Source organism: Schistocerca nitens, chromosome 2, assembly GCF_023898315.1.
Source record: "Schistocerca nitens isolate TAMUIC-IGC-003100 chromosome 2, iqSchNite1.1, whole genome shotgun sequence".
Lineage (NCBI taxonomy): Eukaryota > Metazoa > Arthropoda > Insecta > Orthoptera > Acrididae > Schistocerca > Schistocerca nitens.
Window position 1 is genome coordinate 596,429,770 of NC_064615.1, and position 16,791 is coordinate 596,446,560.

The window sequence follows — 16,791 nt, forward strand, 5'->3', positions numbered from 1 at the left end:
CAGTGGTGTCGCGACAGGCGTGAATGGAGGGACGAATGGAGACGTGTCGTCTTCAGCGATGAGAGTCGCTTCTGCCTTGGTGCCAATGATGGTCGTATGCGTGTTTGGCGCCGTGCAGGTGAGCGCCACAATCAGGACTGCATACGACCGAGGCACACAGGGCCAACACCCAGCATCATGGTGTGGGGAGCGATCTCCTACACTGGCCGTACACCACTGGTGATGGTCGAGGGGACACTGAATAGTACACGGTACATCCAAACCGTCATCGAACCCATCGTTCTACCATTCCTAGACCGGCAAGGGAACTTGCTGTTCCAACAGGACAATGCACGTCCGCATGTATCCCGTGCCACCCAACGTGCTCTAGAAGGTGTAAGTCAACTACCCTGGCCAGCACGATCTCCGGATCTGTCCCCCATTGAGCATGTTTGGGACTGGATGAAGCGTCGTCTCACGCGGTCTGCACGTCCAGCACGAACGCTGGTCCAACTGAGGCGCCAGGTGGAAATGGCATGGCAAGCCGTTCCACAGGACTACATCCAGCATCTCTACGATCGTCTCCATGGGAGAATAGCAGCCTGCATTGCTGCGAAAGGTGGATATACACTGTACTAGTGCCGACATTGTGCATGCTCTGTTGCCTGTGTCTATGTGCCTGTGGTTATGTCAGTGTGATCATGTGATGTATCTGACCCCAGGAATGTGTCAATAAAGTTTCCCCTTCCTGGGACAATGAATTCACGGTGTTCTTATTTCAATTTCCAGGAGTGTATTTAATAAACTTTATACAACAGTAATATGCTACGCCTACATAGTGAGTCTGCTCTGCTTACGACTTACTTTATTTTTACCACTGAATTTACAGTCTTATTACACCATTTTGCGAGTCTATTTTGCTCATAGTTTTACTTTTCGTTTACACTTTTGTAACTGATACACTTACATCCGAATTTATTATAATTACTACTTTTCTTACACCTACGGGAGTCAGATTTATTTTTTATCTGTGCGTAGTTTTGGCGATTCTATCATTAGCACGTCAGTTCCTATCTCCCCGGACGGCCGTGGCGTCTGACTTCACTTTCTCTCCACACTGCTTTATTTGGGAATGGTGAAAATCTAGTTGACCTTACTACTTCCTCTGAATCATGGAAACAGGTTTCTGGGTGGACTTCTACTCACGACAATATTGGTTACACAGATTTTGTCACAGCTTCCTCCATTTGTATCACACGTATATTTGCCACTCTTTCTGCAACATTTACCATATTTACACGAACAACAGTTTTAAATTAGTACACATAACATTACAGATCTCGCGTTTATCCAAATGGAACAGTCACTCATTGAGCATCCTCAGAAAGTAGTTCTTGGCTGATATGCCATTTCGTTCTGCAGTTCTTTAATTTTGTGTTCTGCAGCTTTTAGATCGTGCAGATGTCGGACTAAATGTTCGAGTTGCAAAATCACGGGTATGTCAGATACTTTCTGCTTCTCGTCCATTATTATACAACAACCAATGTCTACATTTAAGGTAGGTACTATATCCTTCCCCCTTGGTATTCGTACATATCACATGACTGGACTGTAACTTGATATGTGGCCCATAACTCTTATATTTACTCAGAAACTTCAACTTACCTGTCCCTCCTACAATGATATCGTCGGGTGGCAAATCATTACGTAATACTGCTAACCCTTCATCCTTTGGGACGACGAACAATCGTTTATTGATCCGTATCAGTATTCAGATACTTTCGTCTAGCACAGTATATTTCTGATTGCGATCTTGTCGTATCCCCCGCACTGGTTGAAGCGTGAGTTCTCCACACTTCTCGTGGTCATAAGTGGACATGAACACAAAGTTTTGTTTACATACCTAATGTGTCGTACTGATACTTTCACAGGACAATTTGTCACAGGACAGCTGTGGATACTGCCTCTTCGTATTATCAGTCAACAGAAATGTTTTTCTGAATCGATGTAAATGAATAATCGCATAGTCTTGTAAAACTCTGTGGATAATGGCCATATTTTGTATAGAGTATACTCAGTACTATCGACTAAACATATATTTAATACATAACGTAAAGTACTTCCAGCTAAGAATACATCTAAGTCTATTATACGTAAATACATCCTCGGCAAGTTCAGTCGGAAATTTCTTATCCTTTAGTTCTTCTTTAATTAGTTACAAATATTTTAAACCTTGTGCCAGATTTATCAAGTGTGGTTCCAACAGACCCTTCAGTGCATTTACAATGGCGGTAATTAATAATTTGTACTCTCTGCAGTTTGTTAAACATCACGGTCAACTATACTACTTTTTCCCCTACTGTGCTGTATTTTCTTAGTTGTATTATTCTAGAACTTACTTAGCTTCCGGATCCAGCTTTCTATGATCTGTTCATTTTTTGTCACTGCATTTTTGGTCTGACTGAACCCATCTAAGGTGGATCTCACAGCTGTCACCTGTTCCTTTGACAGCCTCAAAAGTTGTCGCTGTTGTTCCTCCACAACAGGTCTCTCGGCTTTAAGGAATGAGCATCTTCATCTTGGAGGGTACCGAGCAATATCTCACTTGTTTATCCAATAAAATTCAAAATGTCTCTTGTGAAACTAACGCTCGTGTCTGGCCAGTTGCCCTACCTACTCCTTAGATTCGGTTATCTTTCCCAAGTGTCAGTTCATGGCCTGTCGAGTGTGCTCACACTCAGCTGTGCTTAATTTTTGCTTGGTTTTCTGCGTGTTCACAGATTTGTCATGCAATTCTCTTAAATTAAAGTAACTTACTATACACTAAGTGAACCCGTACAAATTAGATTGTCATAATAAGTCCCTGGGGCTGATTGGAAATATTGCACTTTTACATCTTAGGGTGGCATCCTTAGTTCCGCCAGGCACCACAGAGCTTCCAATAACTATTATTCCTCACAGTGCCTGCATTCTGGTCATCTGTAGTTAGAATAATTCTTTTAGTCAGTTTATATGGACCTTCACACATTTTTGTCCCTTTATTGTAATTACTGCATTACGTCCCTGTATGTCAACGACCCGAGGAGCGCCCCAGTTGGGTTTCGCCCTTTTACATCCCTGACAACTTGAAACCAAACGACGCACGTCGCGATACAGTGAGAGCCAAACAAATCCTTCACGTACCTTGCCTAAGGTCTTATACAGGCCTAAATGGCCACCAACTACAGACTTAAATACCATAGGTACCAAACACATCGGCAAGCAAATCTTTAACTGCTGGTCCTTGCCCACCTGCTTGCAAAGGACACCACAACTGAGACAATAGCCCGGAGAAAGCTCCCCTGCCATTAACTTCTCCCTCGCAGGTCCCCAGACCGAGTCCTCCGACTGCTTTTCTTGCAGGTCGGAAAACAGCTCGGGGATATCCGACAATACAGCTCTCAACACAAACTGCGGTTCAGACTTTTGGGCCTCGGAAGGCTCCTCAGTAAACATACTACTTAACGCGTCAGCTACTGCGTTATCGGAGCCCTTAATTTGTTTGACGCCAAAACGAAATGCTGAAATACGCACAGCCCAACGAGCGATTCGACCGGTTTTTCGTGTCCTAGCCAGAACCCAGCTCAAAGCCTGGTTATCTGTCTCCAGGAGAAATTGCTTATGCTCAAGATAAAAGTTGAACCTCTCTAAGGCAAATATAAGTACGAGGGCCTCCAGTTCATACACAGAATAATTAGACTCTGGACCAGATAAAGGGCGTGACGCGTAGGCTAAGGGCCTCCTTTCTCCTTCCTCCTCCTGGAATAAGACGGCTGCAGTACCCGCATGGGAAGCTTCAATTTGTACGACCCGGTTCTTATCGAAATTCGGTACAGCCAATAAGGGTGGATTAGAAATGGCAGTCTTAAGTTCTTGCTGGGCCTCACTCCAAGCGAACTCCATCCTTCTTACAAAGATCGTTGAAGGGAGCAGCTAATTGGGCAACATTCGGTATGAATTTGCGAAAGAAATTCGCCATTCCCACAAAACAGGCGATTTCCTTCTTTTTCCTTGGAGGGGGGAACTCGCGCAAAACCTTAGTTGTTTCCTGATCAATGCTGATCCCCTTAGCCGAGACCAAGTGTCCCAAAAACGAAATCTGCCACCTACAAAGGGTAATCTTCGAAGGTCTGACGGTCAGCCCTGCCGAACGTAAGCGGACAAAAACTTGATCCAAATTAGCCGGCCGGAGTGGCCGTGCGGTTCTGGGCGCTACAGTCTGGAGCCGAGCGACTGCTACGGTCGCAGGTTCGAATCCTGCCTCGGGCATGGATGTGTGTGATGTCCTTAGGTTAGTTAGGTTTAAGTAGTTCTAAGTTCTAGGCGACTGATGACCTCAGAAGTTAAGTCGCATAGTGCTCAGAGCCATTTGAACTTGATCCAGATTACCTCTGTGATCCTTTAGGGTTCGACTATAAACCAGTACATCGTCATGGTAATTATACACGCAGACAAATTTCAAATCGCCCAGAACGGCATCTAGTGAACGAGATAATACCGCTGCATACGTGGCCAAACCAAAGGGAACTCGATTGAATTCGAAAATGTTCCAGTCGGTGCAAAATGCTGTGACCGGCTTCGACACTTCCGATAAGAGAATCTGGTAAAGATGGTAAACACGGTCGCGCCAGAAAACCAGGTGAAACAATTGTGTAAATCTGGAAGTGGCACAGATTCCAGGACTACCTTCTTGTTAAGACGACGGGAGTCTATAACAACACGAAAATCTTTGCCTTGTTCTTTCGGAACCAAGAAAACGGGTGCAGCATACGGCGAGGTGTATGGCCTAATTACCCGTTCCTGAAGCATTTTATTAATTTTTCGCCTTAATATCCCCATCTTCGGAGGTGAAAATCTATACGGCGCCAGGCGGACAGGAACACTGTCAGTAAAGATTATCTCGTACTCCAATAGTTTCGCCTCGCCCAACCGCTCGGACAACACCTCTGGGTACCGCTGAACGACCTGTCTCAAACTCCGCACTTGCTCGGTGGAAAGATGACCCATCTCCACCTGCACATTACCCAAATAGTCGACACTGGTCCTCCTTGACTGATTACACGAACAAAGCGACATGACAATCAGAAGCAAATTTAAAATAGAAAACACCGGCGCGTAATCAATAACCAACCCGGTACGTTGCGCAAAATCGCATTCCAATATCACAGGAATCTTCAAATTACTAGCAATGATAAAGTTATGTGGCCAGGAAAACCCTATAAGTGCAAATAACCCCGCACCTCCCCTGCCAAAGCCAACTCACGGCCGTCTGCAACCCGACATATTTGCACAGGAGGGAGTGGTAAGGAAAATTTACGCAAATGTCGGAATTCTAGATACCACGTCTGGTCAATTAGAGATACCGAACTACCGGAATCAACTAAAGCACAAACCGGCTCATCTCCAATCCGAGCACAAACATATGGCAAGGGAGAACGACTCACACTCGTAATCTCCTTACAGTTCAAAGGCCAGTTACGGTATTTGCTACCCTTACCTCGCCTCTGGCGTCAGTTATTCGGCCTAGGGTTCCTGGACGCGGGGCACTGCCGCACTAAGTGATCGCTAGCTTGGCAACGATAACATCGTAACACGCGAGGACTATAGGACCCCCTTTCTCTATCACCACTAGAAATTACCACGTAGGGTTGTTTAATTTGGCATTGCAGACGTTGATCATCAACTAGAGAAACCTTTTCTACGTAATCAATTAGCTGCTGGCACTGTGCCAATGAAGTCGGACGCTGCGCAAAAGTTAAGCGCGAACGATCTTGAGGACGCATCCCCTCAAGCAGATGTTCAATATTATAATATTATCTATTTCTGATACCGACATGTCAAGAGCAACAAATGCAGTACGCAATCGATCAAAACATTGGGCTAGCGTCTCATCATCTGCATGTACCCTCCAGTAGAAATCACGCAAAAGTTAAGCGCGAACGATGTTGAGGACGCATCCCCCCAAGCAGATCTTCAATATTATCTATTTCTGATACCGACATGTCAAGAGCAACAAATGCAGTACGCAATCGATCAAAACATTGGGCTAGCGTCTCATCATCTGCTTGTACCCTCCAACTGTACACGTATTCGATGCGAGAGCTTTCTCCCTAAAATTTCTCGACGGAATTCAATCAATGTTTCTTGATACTGCAACTCCTCCGCTACGATCTTACCCGAGCAGCAATAAAGACAAAATTACGCAATGCTCCACCCCCATTGCAGCAGCATGAACTTGTAACCGGACTAACAACCACAACAATTCCTAAATATGATATAATATGTAATGAAATCCCTCCAAACAATTTTACAATAGGATTCGGCAATTTCAAAAAACAATCAGAGTACACAGTTTTACATTGCACTCCAACACCTGTATCTTTACTCTTTACAACGGGCTCATCTCCAAAACCTCCCTCACCCAAAGCAAGCGCGACGGTCGAAGCTTGAAAATCACTAACATCACAAACAATTTGATTTCGAAGTTCCTGCATTGTGTTATTGAGATGGACAGTCGATAAATCCGTTAAACGGTTATTATAGTGATTTAGGTGAGCCTGCACGCGGCAAATTTGCTTCTACGTAACTTGAGAAGATCTTAAAAAGTCGAGTGTGTGACCAATGTCGTCCACCGACGCTTTATTGCGTATAAGCCACTCACCCACATCAGCAAGGTTATCAACAGGAAGGGAGACCGGAGTATCCGCCGCCGCCGCCCGAAGCCGCGCCGCCAACTCGTCAACATTGCCCCCCACGGGCAAACCGCGTACGCCCAGCTCGTAAATTAACTGCTCGCGGCGCAAATATGAAATTCCAGGGCAGGTCCGTCTACTCATTCTGGGCAACTTCCCGAAACAGCAAAACGTATTAGCTAAATTTCCCAGATACTATCATCACAAGCTTTGACCATCAACACTAATAATAGGAAAGGAACCCCTCCCCCCTTTATTAGTTCTACTACCAGTTGAGCTGTGTTACTGCTCAAATTACGTGCTAGAGAAACCAAGATTGCAATTTAACCACAGCTACTAGAAGGAGATAGGAAGCTAGGGATCTTTGCTGATGGACAAACTCGTGGTTGGAACATAATTTTAATTTCAACTAAAGAACAAATTTCACTATTACAGAATTACAGAATCAGAATAACTACACAAAAATTTAATTCGGACCTTTTTCCCTTAAAAAATACAAAATACAAAAGGGAATTATCAAAGATCAAGTCTTTAAATTTCGGACGCTTGTCCTTCACAAAACTTAGTAAAACTATGTGATTGGACCATGAATTAGTATAACAAACAGCATTTTAAAAATGGTAACTAGATATGATTGCAAAAGGATCACAGACAATCACCACCGTAGGCGCACTATTAAGTTCATTGCTTACTTAATCAAACACACAACACTAATGATTAACCTTGACTTACTTACGAAAAGATGTCGTCCGTCCCTGCGGACAGGCAGGATATTTAACTAAAGGATGCAAGTGCGGCTTATAGACTATGGTACTTGGAACAAACGAACAGAAAGCAACCGCCAAACAATTTCGAAAATGATCAGGCTGCAAGCCAGGGCAGAAAACACACCGAACACATACACGATCTCAGTCTGCACGCCAAGGCAACAAACCCCATCTGCCCCACATACCAGACCATTTCTGTAACAGCAAATCATTCACGCGGCAGACAAATTCAACTCATGATTCGCCTTTTCCAAGACCATGCAAGGCTAACTAACTACGTGACTATCTGTAACATAACTGAAAACCAAACTGAGATATTTACTGAATAAAAGAACAATTAAAATTACACTGACTTAACAAAAGCTCTGCCCTTCATATTAAAAGAAAGTCTAAAACCAAAACTGGGCGAAGAGCACACTACTAACATACTACACCAAATTAACACTGCAAGGAACCTTTAAAACAAGCAGTAAAACTCTATCTTTAGCATTTGCCGAAATAATTAGACTCCGCTCCGAGGAAACAACACTTCAAAGCCTTAGACTTCGTAATTTCAGTACAACACTCTCTTATTCAGAACCATCCTTAACTTATCTCCAGCAGATACAACATGCCACCATAAGTTTTACAAATATTCACAGGTTAACAGCAGACTATGAATCATACGTAACTTAATGCCTCCAGTTACGCGATGAGAAGATGAGGAGACGGACCCGCCACCGTTTCGCACGCAAACACGCCGACTAGTCAGCACCGTACACACGGCCCGCGGTAAAACGGCGAGGACGGCGAGGTCCAGGCACAGCGGATGGGGACGAGGGCCTGCCTTTAAAACATGTTGCCTCGTTGAACGCCGAACGGAGAGAGCCCTCGGCCATACTCCAAGCCGGGAAACCCAGAGCCGAACAGTCAGAGATACAAGACCAGGCGAGTGTAGACATCAGCGACGCAAGTGGAGCAGAACCAGCACCAGTCCCCACGGCTCATTTCCCTTCCTTGTATAAGATTTCTTCTAGATCCAAGCGAAGTTTCATAAGGCGAGGGGACAGATCGGGTATACTTGGTAGCCACACATAGGTTTGTGACCAGTCACTATTTTGAATTTCCTGCCGAATACATATGATCTGAAGTAATTTACAGCCTCTATGATCAAGAGTAATTCTCATCCATTGTAGTATAATCCTGCTCAGCCTTCTTTAAGAGTCTGCCGTGTATATACTACAGGTAAGTCCTTTCCCAGTTTTCCCTGGCTGAGGTACACTTCAAGCACAAAGTTGCTAGCATCTGTAGTCAATATTAACTCCTTCTCGAAGTATGGATACTGTAATACTGGCCGACAGATCAATTTTTCTTCTAGTTCTTGGTGTGATCCCCAGTTATAAGGAAGCCCTTTCTTTAAGAAGTTGTTTCGCTAGTTTACTGAAGATATTTAAAATCAATAGTAATACCCGTCTAGACCAAGGGAGGCATTCAGCTTTGTCGTCGTCTTTGGTTGAGGGTATTTTTTCAATAGTTTGCACATTGAAGGGGTCCTTCAATAGTTCCGATGCTGTTAAGACATGTACTAAGACGGTGACTTCTTTCCGTAGGAATCTGCACCTATCCACTCGCAACTTCAAGCTGCCTTGCCTCAGTCGCTTGAATACCTCTTCTACCTGAGCGTTATTTATATCTAACGATGCACCCACCACAACTACGTCATCTAAGTAAACTGGGTGTCCATTTTAACCGAAGATATTGAAATATCTAGAAAATTGCACACCGGGTCAAAAAAAGTTGAATTCCAATTTGTTTGTCTCGGAGGGGGACATCCATAGCCTGTTTCCGGGTGGCAAGGGGCAACTTCGAAATCTTCAATGGGAACAAAAAAAAATTGTGTGAAATCTTATGGGACTTAGCTGCTAAGGTCATCAGCCCCTAAGCTTAACCGGTCGGGAGGCCGAGCGGTTCTAGGCGCTACAGTCTGGAACCGCGCGACCGCTACCGTCGCAGGTTCGAATCCTGCATCGGGCATGGATGTGTGCGGTGTCCTTAGGTTATTTAGGTTTAAGTAGTTCTAAGTTCTAGGGGACTGATGACCTCAGAAGTTAAGGCCCATAGTGCTTATAAGGAGAACCAGTCCGCATTCGCCGAGGCACATGGAAAACCACCTTAAAAACCACCCACAGGCTAGCCGGAACACCGGACCTCGACACTAATCCGCGGGCCGGATTCGTGCCGGGATCCGGCACGCCTTTCCGCCCGAAAATCAGAGTGTTCCACCGACCAGTATAAACAGAATCTATAAACAGAATCTAATACCTCCAGTGCTTCAGTTGTGTCATGCGCTGAGTAACCATCATGCTGAAACCACATACGTCATCGAACGTCCAGGACAACATCCTGCAGTAGAACCGGTAGTCCCTCTTCAAAAAACGTTAGATATATGCATCCATTCAACGTACCATTGATAAAATACAGACCAATGAATTTGTTTCCATGATGCCACACCATTTAACCGACCAAGGACGTTTATGGTCTACTCGCTGTAACCAATGGGGATTGTCTACCCTCCAGTAACGCATGTTAGACTGGTTAATGCTATCATGGTTTGTGAAAGTAGACTCATCGGAAATAGTACCTCGGCAAAGAACGTGGGGGTCGTTTGCATGTATTGATGTGTCCTTTACAAAACACTGTCCAATTATGGAAATCGGCGCCATGAAGTTCCTAATGCAATCACACGTGTTATGTATGATACTTACGACGATGCAGCATTGTGACAATACTACCTACGGACATACCGGAATCACGGTGTAATTGCTGGGTGCTTATCCATGGGTTGTGGTGCACTGTCGCTAGTACAGTCGTTTCATTGGCTTTCCTGTAATACGTTTGCTTCGTTTCCTTTTTGCCGGTTTGTACTTTGCCATCAGACATAAAGGTGTTCACAGCCTTGTAAAAGAACGAACCAGAGCGATCTTTCTCGCCGGCCGGAGTGGCCGAGCGGTTCTAGGCGCTTCAGTCTGGAACCGCACGACCGCTACGGTCGCAGGTTCGAATCCTGCCTCGGGCATGGATGTGTGTGATGTCCTTAGGCTAGTTAGGTTTACGTAGTTCTAAGTTCTAGGGGACTGATGACCTCAGATGTTAAGTCCCATAGTGCTCAGAGCCATTTTTCCATCTTTCTCAGGTATCCGCTCGGCATGCAAGGCAACAGCAGCCGCAACATTTCTCCTACACTCTCTGTAAATGAAGACCATTTCAATTTTTTCTTCTGTGGTTCCAAAATTCATCATCCAGTAGCACGTTTGTTCTCTAAATGATAGGCAAAAGTGCAGGCAAAAAACACTGCCCAAGTAGAGTAATGTCAATAAAATTCCTCTGGGCTGTTGACCGCATTGTCAAGATATAAAATTGTATGACGTTTCGGTCACTGTTACAAATGGCCTTCCTTAGAGCTTTGTGCTGAACTGACTGCTGAATGAGAGAGGCTTTCGATCTTTTATAATAGTTGAGGAAGCTGTTTGCGCAATTTGATAAGGTACCGAGGATAGGAGGAGGGGTGTTAGGCGTTCTTTACTGGTCTTTATATTATTCCTTGTCGTTGGTGGACAAAGACGTGCTTGATTGTTGTTTACATTGTTTCTTGTCATTGCTGGAAACAGGCGGATTAGAAACGAGCGTCAGCTGTGACGTAGCGCTGTTTACTTGTCGCCAGGTGCGAGCTGTGGCGTGCTTACGCTCTGTATACGTACGACCACCGCGGTCTCCCGCGCGCCTTCGTGAGTTGCTTTGCGCGCCCAGTCCTCCCGTAGCGTTATCACTGCTCGCAGCCAGGACGCCAGAAGCCCATACCCGTCCTCTCTGTTCATGTGGGTGGATCGCGTGGCTATTTCCATCGCCTCTCTAATCTTTCTCCTCAATGTAAATGGCTGTTCTGGCAGTACACGGGCTCCACTGAATATTATCTCTCTCGCACTCATCCTGGTGTTCCGCTACCGCTGACGTGGTGCGTTGTCACAGACGGATATATCTTTCATATTCTGCCATTCATGTGCTGAACGGCCGCCCCGTCTCGCTTACATACATCAGTCCACATTCTCAATCGATTTCATAGACTCCTTTGGTTTTTTAGCTTGTCAACAGCATCTTTCGTTGATCCTAGAACATCTTTTATTTTGTTATTCCCCCGAAAGATTGGCTTAATGCCGGCTCGGCGGACAATTTTGCCCACACGTTCAGTTACCCCTTGCACATATGATGATAGGGCAGTGTTCCGCCGGCTGTTGTGGCCGAGCGTTTCTAGGCGCTTCAGCCTGGAACCGCGCGACCGCTAGGGTCGCAGGTTAGAATCTTGCCTCAGGCATGGATGTGTGTGAGGTCCTTAGGTTAGTTAGGTTTAAGTAGTTCTAAGTTATAGGGGACTGATGACCTCAGATGTTAAGTCTCATAGTGCTCAGAGCCATTTGAACAATTTTTTGGCTGTGTTCCGTGCTGCCTTCTGCTCTTCCCAATTGCCTTCATCCTTTGTCGTCGTAGTTTTATTTATCATATTCTTTCCATAACCATTGGCTCCAAAAATGGTTCTGAGGTTTCGTAGTTCCACCTTCAGTTGTTCGTCACCGCTGATCCTGTGAGCCCTCCTGGTTATGGGTATACGGAACGCCCTATGTTTACAATGTTAAATTGAGCTAAAAGTTAGGAACATTTTCTCATTTGTTATTTGGACGATACTCTTGTCTTTTTCACAGAACGCAGAGATATGTTCTGCTTTTATGCTGAATTATTAATTTTGAAAAAATAATGTATAGTTTTTCATATATTTTATTTTTTGTAAATGTAAAAAAAGTTATACATTTTAACAAGTATTTTAAAATTTACATCCATTAATACAAAAAAATTCCACATACCTTTTAATTCAGATATATTAGAAGGTCTTAAGGAACAACTGCAGAAAATTTCATCTTTCTACTATAAATAGGCCCTGAGAAAATGTACCGTATACACAAAAAAACTAAAGTTACGGCAAATTAGCTTCAAAGTTTTTATTTCAGTACAAGCCTGCTCCATAGCTTGTATCATCAGAATCGTCCAACAGCTTCCTCTTGATGGCTGTGCTATGCTGTCTAGCCATCTTTGAATATACTTTTATGGCATTATCTGAAGACCTGAGCCGTTCCTTGTCCAAACAAAGCATAGCTGCGGCAGTTCGTAGTCCTACACAGAGCCCCAACTTCTGCGGAACTTTGCACTTTGTTATATTGCCCTGATTGAATGATGAAACGCCAAAGTGAAGTGTGTTTATACCCACAAACACAGTTTTAGGTAGTCTATTCCATATCACATGGTTCACACACTCATTTGGATTTTGAGTCCGGCCATGAAGACATTTCTTTAGTAGACTAATATCTGCGAGGTCTCGAAATATTGGTTTTATTTCATCCATTATGGCAGGTGGCAGGTGATGAGGGTGATTGTATTGTTTCTTAGTTACTTGCCTCTGTTGTACTTGCACCAACTATCGTCTCCTTTTGGACATAGCCCATGTTGGGGATTCTCATTGTTTGAAGCTGTATGAAAAAACAGAGCCCAGACTGCTCTTCTCATTAATTCTGCATCTGCTGTATTCTGTCTTATTGTTAGACCATAGCACTTCTGAATATAATCTATTTTAGCATCTGTCAGTCTATTTTTCCCATCTAAAGTTTTTCCATCGCTCAATTTCTTGCCTTTCATGCTAGCCTTGAGCCGTCGAAGTCTTGATCCCATCTTTTTCTGAACATGGCCAACACACTCCAGTTTGGAAATTTTCACATCGATACCATAGGGTCTCAGTTCCTCAATTTCTTTGAAAGCCTCTCCAGTTTGGAAATTTTCACATCGATACCATAGGGTCTCAGTTCCTCAATTTCTTTGAAAGCCTCCACACTCCAGTTTGGAAATTTTCACATCGATACCATAGGGTCTCAGTTCCTCAATTTCTTTGAAAGCCTGAGTCACCATCTCCAAGATAATTTATGTATCTAACGTTGTACCATTTTACTGAGCGTTGATAAATACTTCTTATACCAGCAACTTCCATACCACCACTTGACCCATAGTAATTTGCCATGCACTCCTCTTCATGTTTATTTTTCATTTTCTCCTTGCATCTGTAATGCTTGGAAAGTATTGCCACATCAACTACCTTACCAGTGTCCACACTTGTAGCTGTTACTACACCATTCAGAGATGTGTGGCCTCTCTTCTGCCAGCTTCCATCAAAAGCTATGGACAAGTCTCTGCTATTATTATTTTCAACAACTGCTTCCTCAACAGTATCTTTCATGTTTTCCTGTGCCACATCTTCTACAGCAGAGCCTATTGCAATTATGTGTTTGTTAAATTTTGAAGGTGGAGGAGGGAGGTTCATCACACCACAAAACATGGCACCTGCAGCCCTGCCCTTTCCTATACACCGTAATCCATAAACCTGTTTAATGTTTATATCGTATAGTTTACCTGTATCTGCAGTAACATGTGAGGAATTGAAGAAAGTAACACTGTGTTTGCAATAACTGCACATCAACTCTAATTCACAAGCAAGTTTGTTTTCAATGAAACACCACACTTTCCACATTGTTTGCTGCACACATGGTTCTCCAAAACGTCTGATAATAAAGAGACGTTAATTACCTCATATTTTGTAGTCCCAGCATTTAGTTTCTTGTATTCTTCTTCAATTCCAGCTAGTTTTCTTCTTGAAGCACTTTCCGGTGTAGTGGCAGCAGCATCACTCAATGTATCACTACCAGTGTTGAGGTTAGTCGCTACTGGGACATCACATACTTTCTTGCGCCAATGTACACGCTTTCTAAATACCTTCAGACTAGGTCTTGGCATGTTGAAGGAAAGAAAACTCAATGACTTCTCCACATACGACTTTCACACCAATGACATGGATGTACTCACAAAGGAAACAATACAAATGGTGCAGAATCTATTGTCAACTGTATAGCAGTGTAGCCAACAGAAAAGCTAACTCTTGTGCTCAATTATATCTCTGGCAAGGCTGTCTATATCAGGTATATTTCGCGTCTCATATACAAGGTGCGGAACATCGTGTGTCGAAATTATTTTAAAAAATTATTTAAAATAGTTCTATTCACGTCATCCAAATATTTTATACGTGGTATTAAACGGGAGAGTCTAAATTTTTCGAAAATGCATTTACCCAAAAATCGATTTTTTTCATCGAAAAACTCATTCCGTATACCCGTGTGTGAAAGGTGGACTTCTTCAGCCTAGGATAATGGTGGGAGGCGGCGTGAAGATACCTGCCCATGCTGGTGGCTTTTTTGGATACTCTGCGACCAAGTTTACTATCGGCTTTCGATATACTTTCACGTCGACGCAAGGCACACCCCATTCTTTTCAACTACATAGTAAAGTATATTTTTCTATGATGTTGACTAAGATGTTGGTGGAACTTCTGTAGTTCTTCCTTTCTATTTGACCAGATAACGAACGTATCATCAACATATCGGAGCCAACAGTCAGGGTGTATTGGTGTGGACTGGAGAGCTGCTTCTTCAGATGTGTCCATGAAGATGTCTGTTGCAATAGGCGAGAGAGGGGAACCCATAGTTACACTGTCCGTCTGTTCATAAACTTCCATTTCCACCTGAAATAGGTGATCGTTAATGTGTGGCGCACTGGTTCTCAGATGCCAGGTGCTTCACGCTCCTCTAAGGTGATCATCGTGTCTGGTACATTCGTGAATAAAGACTTCACGTCAAAACCAACCATCAGATCCGTAGCTAAGACACACTTTTCTTTTACAAGTGTCACAAAATAGGTGGAGTCCTTGACATACGAATCTGTGTGGCTCACTAAATGTCGAAGCTTCGGTGCCAATTCTTTTACTTGTAGGTCGGTGAATTAATAGTATTTACTGTGGGGTTTAAAGGAAAAAATTATTTGTGGATCTTCAGTACCCCATATACCTTTGGCGCCTGTGGAATTTGCGGGATGAGTCTTTTGGCCATGGCGAAGTTCATTATAGTCTGCTTCAGCTGCGCTTGTGTCGAATTGATTACAAGTATTGTAATGTTTAGAACGACCATCTGTTCCACGACCGCTTTCTACGTCAGGTCCGGAAGCAACGATACGCCGTAGTTCACTACCGAAAACTAGAGTAGCGTGCCTTTAGCCATAGCCACAGTGGCGCGTCGAGTAGTCCCCTGTTCCACATGTCAGAGGAATATAACTTGGCGAATCGGGTTTCCAGTTAGAAGTTATGAAACACTGGCCCGTCCTACCCTCGCAGCACGGAGGTGGGGTCCCACGAGCCATTGGATATTCAAGGGCCATTGAATAGCATGTCATAAATTACGTTTGTGTGCCCATTTCTATTCCTCCGATTACAGCACCATCTGTGGCGAAACAAAGAAAATGCTTTAGACAAAATGTTTGTAGATTTTGCTGTAGCATCGTAATCTGCAATAAAAAGTTGGGGTTCCCATTGAAGATTTCAAAGTCGAACCCTGCCACCCATCAATGGGTGGGGTGGCGGGTCGAGTGTGCTATTGTTGTGTGTCCCTCTCTGAGAGAAACAAATTGGAATTATAATTTTTTATGTTCCAATGTGTAGTTGTAGAGATAGTTGCTACTGTATGATATTTCCCAGTGGCTAACATTTCATCGACTTCTGGCAGTAGGGCCTCTTGCTGAACGTGATAGCTTGATTTAGAATCGTTCTCTCTGCCTCCAGTATCAGGGTTATACTGTGTTTCAGCAATGTGGTATGTATTAACACATCCCTGGGCAAACGATTTCTATCGTTATATGAAACACATATCACCTTGAGGCCCTGTTTTTCCTCAGTATTGAAATGCTCTGTTCACAAATTTTTCTTGACTTCATGAGGATCTTCTGTTCTGTGGTTACATGCCGAATTTTGGAACTGCTAGGGGAGCAGGACTGATTCTACGAACATTTTGGGAGTTTCTAATCGAATGTCTTTGTCTCAAGTGCTAAGTATACACACCAGATCGAACTTCTTGCTTTGGTATCAGGACTTCTGCCCTACATACACGCACTATGTGCTCTCTCACCTCTACGGTCGCAGGTTCGAATCCTGCCTCGGGCATGGATGTGGGTGATGTCCTTAGGTTAGTTAGGTTCAAGTAGTTTCAAGTTCTAGGGGACTGATGACCTCAGATGTTATGTCCCATAGTGCTCAGAGCCATTTGAACCATTTTGCTCTCTCACAAAACGTTGCTCCTGGGAAACAGCTATAACCTCTCCTCTCCCTTTAAGTGCCGGTGTATGCTGCTGGCTGGGCTTTCTCC